This window comes from Phragmites australis, chromosome 4 (genome assembly GCF_958298935.1).
Source record: "Phragmites australis chromosome 4, lpPhrAust1.1, whole genome shotgun sequence".
NCBI classification, from domain to species: Eukaryota; Viridiplantae; Streptophyta; class Magnoliopsida; order Poales; family Poaceae; genus Phragmites; species Phragmites australis.
Genome location: NC_084924.1, coordinates 16,391,323 through 16,397,322, shown reverse-complemented (window position 1 = coordinate 16,397,322; position 6,000 = coordinate 16,391,323). Strand labels below are relative to the sequence as shown.

Genomic DNA, 6,000 nt, shown 5'->3' with positions numbered 1-6,000 from the left:
CTCTCCCGAGCATTAAGGCATGTGAGCTTTTGTAACCTCTGCAAGACCTTCTTCTCCGTAGGCATGTTGTCATCATTGATTTTCATGACGGTAATCTTGTTCATTGGCCACTTTGCTTGTGCCCTTGGCCTTTCGTATTGTTGCTCCACTGGGACCTGGTTGCACAAACGTCTGGCTCAGAGCTTGTCCTTCATCAGAGGATCCCGATGAAGACTCGTTAGCAGACATCTAATATATACGAATATACAGATATAATTGTATTAGTAGCTATATTCACATTTAGGATTTTTCCTATAAAAAATACGATATATTTCTTATTTAAGGTGAAGGATCCTACCTAATTTCTACATAGACAAGGATTTCTAATCCCATTCGAGGATATGTGGCTCGAGTAGGTTTCTATGCTGTTGTACGGTTCTAGAGAAAATTTTGATAACATCTCCCCACTGTTCTCCAAATATACGCCTCAACAACAAGCCAAGAGGGTGTGTATCCGAAGAAGAACAGGGAGATGCCACTAAAATTCTCTATAGAACCATACAAGAGTAAAAAAGCTATCACTCATGCCACATATCCTCAAACTGTCCAAAGTTCGTGTACAATTTCAGAGTATGTTCTTATAAATATAACGAGTTTTAAGATCATATTTATAATCAAACCCTCATGAACAGGAGAATTAGGTTACGCAAACTGGATTCACTTTTAAGAATATAATTAACATAATTGCATCATTAACATATCAAGATTCTACCCAAACTCTAAAATCTAGCAAATAGTAGCAAGGGGGAGGAGGAAAGGGGATGCAAACCTTCAAAGCCCAAGCTGGGCAATCCACATATATCAAGATTTAAGAGAAGGAGTAAAATGTTGATTCCAACTTAAATCCTAGAATCCACCATATATGAACAAGGGGATGCAAACCTTCAAATGCCAAGGGACAATCCTAACTTCAAATCACCAAGATTTTGGTTGGTCTTCAGAATCACCAAAAAATCGTCCCCTTTGCCGAGCAGCTGGTGGACAGACGTTGCCTGGTCTAGTTGCTCAACGTAGAAATAAACCTAAAATCACTCATTAGTGATGGGTGATAAGGAAACCCGTCACTAATGAGTGACACATTAGTGACGGGTGTCCTTATAACCCGTCACTAATTATTGATGCTGACAGTGAGCCACCCGAAACTATATTTAGTGATGTGTTCCCTCTCCACTCGTTACTAATGAGCTAGTCATTAGTGACGGACTTTGAGGTGTCTGTCGGAGGGTGAACTCCTCAAGCGGGGATCCGGAGGGATCCCCTTTGAGATTCGGCCAGTGGATGATTCTGAATCCGTTTTGCGGGTGAAATAAATGGGTGTAAATGAGATGCAGGCAGAATGAAATGATCGGATGCAGGAAGTAGTAAATGCTTAGGGGATTTTTAGACAGGTTCGGACCGCACTGGGCGTAACACCCTACTCCTGTGTGTATGCTATAAATGCTCTGAAAATGTCTCTCTGAGTATCTACTGTGTACAAGAATATTTGTCTAGTCTAGAGCCTCGTGCTCCTTATTCTTCGGCTGCTCGTCCTCAGCTCGTACTAAACTTGACTCAGTTAATCTCGAATTCTACTTCGTCTGTCTTTCTCCGGGGAGCCCGTCCGGCTTATATGCCCGCCAGGGTGATAGCGTGCTCAGAAAGGATGGCGCGAGTTTCAAGACACCATAAATGGAAAGCAATCATCATGGGCTGCTGCGTGAGGTGACGGGGAGGGTTGAAAACGCGCCCTCGTCCGGTCTTGTTCATCATCATGCCGTTTTTCAACGGGCGCCACGGGGAGGGCCCACCAGGCAGCCACCAGGCAGCCCGGCGTGCCTGCTCGGTCAAAGCAAGCTTGACACAGCAGGGCAGTAGGCGGGGTTCTTTGGGCTTCGCGATGTTATCCCGAGGCGCGCCGGATGTCGCGCGATGGGACATGTGCATTAAATATCCTCACGCCTCTCTACCAGGCTGTGGCAGGGACCGGCAGCGAGCGTGGGGGGAGCAGTTGGAAGTGACAGGCCACGTGCCCTCTTAAATGCAGCATCGGGCCTCTCACCAGCTGACACCTCACCGCTGGGCCTCTGTGGGGGCCACCGGGGAAGAACTTCTCAGGCCCTCGGGGAACCGAGTGCTCGGGGGCCACTGTTAGTCGTCCTGATCACTCTCTCTCGGATATGCCCTTTCTTGGTCCTCGGGGAACCGAGTGCTCGGGGGGCCACTGTTCACAGCCCCGAGCACTCTCTCCAGGAACTGACTTCCCTTGGGTCCTCGGGGGACTCAGGTGCTCGGGGGCCACTGTTCGCAGCCCCGAGCACCCTCTTTCCGGTACTTGGTTTTTCTTATCGTCTGGGGACTTGAGTGCTCGGGGGCCACTGTTCGCAGCCCCGAGCACCCTCTTCTCGGTACTTGGTTTTTCTTATCGTCGGGGGACTTGAGTGCTCGGGGGCCACTGTTCGCAGCCCCGAGCACTCTCTTCCCGGCACTTGGTCTTATCGGTTCATCGGGGAACTTGGGTACTCGGAGACCACTGTTCATGGCCCCGAGCATCCTCTCCCGGGACTTGGTCTTCTCGTACCTCGGGGAGATAACCCCCACGGGAGGGCACCACGTGGCACTTTGCTGTTCTAGCCTTGCTCGGGACCTCTTGTTCCTGTGTCACCGACAGTGTCATGTCACTACTATCTTTAATGACAGATCATTCTCTCGCTATCACTAATGATCTCTCATTAGTAACAGGTCTTAGCTGAGTCCCGATCCAAGTCACACATTAGTAACGAGTTATCATTAGACTCATCATTAATAATACATTAGTGACATATTTTATCTAACTGTTATTAATGATATGTCACTAAATATGGTTTCTTACGTAGGGGGCATTGCGTGGGATAACGCAAAAGGTGAGGAAGGCGTCAAGGGAAAAGGGGCTATCGGAAAAAATCGGGTGTTACAAGTCCTTAAAACACCCAAGTGACAGGAGACACCCTAGTACTACTAATTTGCAGCATGTTTAAGCACCGTGCCTTTTAACTGTGCTTAAAGGCCTAGCCTCTACGACACACGCGTATTCAATTGGTTCGACTAGCCTCATAGATACTTCTTATACCCATTCATCCTACTGTTGGTCTTGAGGCAAGTATAGCAATTTTAGATAAAGGCAGCAAGCGTTTGTTGTGGTTGTGGCTGTGGTTGTAGTTAAGAGCACAAGGTCAACAAGGAGGGGCGGCAGTAGTGATGAGGAGTGATATTTAGTAGTATAAAAAAATATTTTTTTTCTCAAATCATGTGTCCATTTTGAAATTCATTGGAAGCATAGTGTTGTTTAGCAATTATGTAACAAAATAAGTCAATTTAAATATATATTTACATTTTTAAATAAATTTAACAAATTTTGAATGTATTTTTCAATACTTCAAATGTACTGGTTCGCTCAATTGCTGTAGGGAGAGGTGAAGAACGACTAATGTTACCGGAGCTGAAGAAGCCTTGTTGTATTATGTTTGTAATTTCTTTTTTTTTAAGGATCTCTATGTAATATAGAGATGTATTTCTTTCAATTTTAATATAACTCCAAACCTATTCGGGAAAAAAATATACTGATTGAAGTAAAAAAAAAATGCATTGGTTCAACAATTCCATCAAATGTTGAACAAGTTTTATTGACGTTAGATTATGTAACTCAAATTGTTGAATCAAAGCCTTTTAATTTGTTAAATATGTACAAAAGACTATAAAATACAAATTTAAATTACATAAATTAATTTAGTATTTAGCTTAATTTAGCATTTCCTTAATCTGTAAGCCGAGAAAAAAGATGTGGCCCTTAGGATGTAGCACGAGATAGGCCGCAGCTGGGCCCGGCCCACGATCCACCACAGCATCGTTCGTCCACGCCTTGGCGCCGCCCCCATGGGCCATAGCAAACGCCACGGCTGGCCTGGCATACAGCATCGGCCCGTGTGGTCCGGTGAGCGCCGTCCCCGTGCAAACCCTAGGGTGCCGCCTATAAATAAGCCATCCTCATGGTTCCGAATAAATCAGTCAACCTTTCGCTTCCTCCGCCGCCGTCCATCGCCGTGGCGAGAAGACACGCTACGTTCTGCCTGCGCTGCAATAGAAAGCCAACGCAGCTCTGCTCTTGTTTCTTGCCTTCTCTTTCTTTCTCTGAACGTGTTTTGTTTGCATTTTTGAGTTCTTTTTTTTTTCCATGGGGGATGAAGTGAGGAATCTCAATCCATACACCACTCTCTGCATCACCAGATGATGATTGCCAAAATTACATGCACTACCATCTGATCTCCCCCGCCGTAACTTTCGCCTTCGTGTTTTGCCGGGCTTTCCTGTCCTTTTGTTTTTGTTGCAATCGGTGATGAAGTCAATTACTTGTGCTGAGTTCCTCTGTGATTATCGCACAACAAAAATCACCATCTTTCGGCTGAGAGATTGCACTCTTGCTCGTCTTGTTTTTCCCGCCGTTGTTTCGTCATCCATGTGAAAATCGAAATCGTTGTGGTGACAATCTTTGACTGATTAGCTAGTTAGATGAAATGCCATGTGGTATCTGATGCTTGGTCTTCTGTGGCCTCGCGTCTCGTAAGAGTGGCAGACATAAAAGGGACGGGTTCTTTGCGACACTGGCTGCTCTTTTACCATGAGCTTCCTGTTACTATTCCCCCGTAACAAATAATGGTTACTCTACCAATCGTTTTTCTCATTTGCCGAGTTGGTGAATTGAGCTGAATCAGCGCCTCCTTTGGACCTGAAGATTGAAAATGACATTCTCTGTTTAATTTATTTACCTAAAAACATGCGTAAGGGGAAAAATAACGTCAAATGACTAGTTAAACACTACAGATTACTTGGCTTGTTACATGGTATGTTGAATGCAATGTTCACGTAATGTGAACTAGGGTTCGTAAGTTGCCAGAACAAACCTAGCCCCCGCGACAAAGCATTTGATTCAACTATGTCCATTGCCATTGCTCATACGCCAAGCACTGAAAACTACAAGAAAAGATCTGAAACCTTTGGTATTTCCTTTGGAGATCTAATCGCAGCCAAGCAAAAATCTGCCGACCAACCTGTTGTTTCACTGTTCCTCGAAACGGAAACCTGAGACTAGAGTGACCGTCAGAAATGCATGGTACTGGAATTTACGCACACTGCTTGGTGCAGTTAGACAAGTAGATTACGCCCAGCCCAGATAGGTCCAAGCCCAGTCTAACGGGCCGTCCGTTCTTTGTTTTACATATGGACGAGTTTTTTATTTTATTTTTTTATTAAAAATTTAAATAAATAGATTTTTGGTTGAAAAATTGTAAAACTAGATTTCAACAGACGGTTAGGTGGGTGGTGGTTTAACCGTCTTCTCAGAGGGCGGTAAGAGGGTGTTTGCCTGTACCTAGTCCTTACCACCCATGAGAGGGCGGGTACGGTTTCTTGTTGCCTTCACCTCTCCGTCATTCTTTATAAAAAAGGCTAAAAATAGCCTAAAATCACATCTTATTCAAAAAAAAGAAAAAAAATTTAAGAGAGATGAGAAGAGAGTATAGAAGAGGGGAGGAAGAGAATCCCGTGAAGTCCTGCTGCATTTGATTCCTGAATTTGAAGATTACTTTTTGATAGTTTTTTTTATTGTTGTTAATTAGTGCAGTAATAGTATATGACATAGGTTTTAGATATGTATTATTTATTGTTTAGAAAATACTATGTTTAGAAAAAAATTTATCAAATTTACTTAAAACATAGTATGATAGTAGTGAAATGTAGAATATTATTTTGGAAATGTATATTTTATAGAATAATAATTGTAAGGTTATATTGTGCGACCTAGGAGTTAGTACTGTATGATAATAGGCGAACCTAGGATGTAGCGTTTAGAAAATAGTAGCGTTTAATTTTCACACGGTAAATTAGCTATTAAATGTGGATTGTATAGAGTAATATTTGTAGGTAAGTTTGAGTAGTATTATTATTGAAAAT

At 43.4% G+C, this 6,000-nt stretch overlaps 3 non-coding genes across 3 annotated transcripts; all 3 read left to right on the top strand.

The window, feature by feature from the left end:
- Positions 1-4,230: 4,230 nt before the first annotated feature.
- LOC133917208 (small nucleolar RNA Z195/SNORD33/SNORD32 family) lies at positions 4,231-4,320 on the top strand. The gene has a single exon (XR_009909615.1). It is a non-coding gene; the product is annotated as a small nucleolar RNA Z195/SNORD33/SNORD32 family (small nucleolar RNA).
- A 56-nt stretch (positions 4,321-4,376) lies between these two features.
- Positions 4,377-4,466, top strand: LOC133917210 (small nucleolar RNA Z196/R39/R59 family). The gene has a single exon (XR_009909617.1). It is a non-coding gene; the product is annotated as a small nucleolar RNA Z196/R39/R59 family (small nucleolar RNA).
- Positions 4,467-4,563: 97 nt separating this feature from the next.
- On the top strand, positions 4,564-4,703 carry LOC133917183 (small nucleolar RNA F1/F2/snoR5a). The gene has a single exon (XR_009909593.1). It is a non-coding gene; the product is annotated as a small nucleolar RNA F1/F2/snoR5a (small nucleolar RNA).
- The last annotated feature ends 1,297 nt before the right edge of the window (positions 4,704-6,000 follow it).